The sequence below is a fragment of the Lottia gigantea genome (genome assembly GCF_000327385.1).
Source record: "Lottia gigantea unplaced genomic scaffold LOTGIsca_2269, whole genome shotgun sequence".
NCBI classification, from domain to species: Eukaryota; Metazoa; Mollusca; class Gastropoda; family Lottiidae; genus Lottia; species Lottia gigantea.
Genome location: NW_008708618.1, coordinates 1309 through 2311, shown reverse-complemented (window position 1 = coordinate 2311; position 1003 = coordinate 1309). Strand labels below are relative to the sequence as shown.

At 31.8% G+C, this 1003-nt stretch overlaps 1 protein-coding gene across 1 annotated transcript in view; it reads left to right on the top strand.

Moving 5' to 3' along the window:
• Positions 1 to 1003, top strand: part of LOTGIDRAFT_176623 (hypothetical protein) — a gene marked incomplete at both ends in the record, with an annotated part of 9090 nt that overhangs the window by 6871 nt on the left and 1216 nt on the right. The gene's annotated exons all lie outside the window — the stretch shown is intronic.

Sequence of the window (1003 nt, the reverse complement as noted above, 5' to 3'; positions counted from 1 at the left end):
TAATCTGATTTCCTATTCAATTTTTGTGGTTCCTAAAATCAAGCGTTTGTTTATGTTTGTTACTAATTCACTAACCATATCTCTGCATGCCTAGAAACTCATCAAAAATAGAAAAGATAAAAGATAACAGCATGTCTGCCATGAATATTGACCACTTGATATCTTTGCTACATTCCTAAAGCTTGATAGACAGAAATCAGGCCATTGTTTCTCAATGAATCTTACAGTGTACTATACACTGAATGTACGAAAAACTGTTGATATATGAAATTGAAAAAGAGTAGGATCAAGGCAATGATGCTGTCCTGACAAAATTTTAACCCTGGATGGTATTTGTCTGTCTTGGGTAGAATGTAAAAATGTTTTATTTTATATTGAGAAATACCTCAGTTGCAACAAACATTGATTATAAGATATTTTGAGAAAACTGAGCCAGTCTATATTGCTAGTGCTTGCTTATAATCTATAATATTTTAATCACAGTAACAAAACTTTCTCTACAATATTAATTGTCTGTCTGTGCAACTTGATTCTATTTTTAGTTTTTAGACTTCCACTTTTACATAAATCTTACATTATTTTTTATCAAATTGTTAAAACTATGCTTGCAATCTCTAAATGCCATTAAATACTAGTGAATGTTTGAAGGTGCCCTATCACCATAGTGATTACTAATTGTGTATGGTTGCTATTACTAGTTGTATGTGTAAATAATGAATGTGGTCTTCATATCAGAATACAACTCAGTTATTTGAGAATTACATTCAAAAACTTATGACTGTTATTTTTATTCAAAACCATACACAACTGGTGATCGCCATGGTGATGGGGCACCTTTAGAATGCCAGTGAATGCCTTCTAACGCTCGTATTTTATTTTGGCTAGAAAGTTTTCCTGAATGTTTTCTGACTGCACCCTTCACCCGTTATATTTCAGATTACGAAAGATGAATTTTTGAATTATTATTCAGGAGTAAGTGCCTCGATAGATCAAGATGCGTATT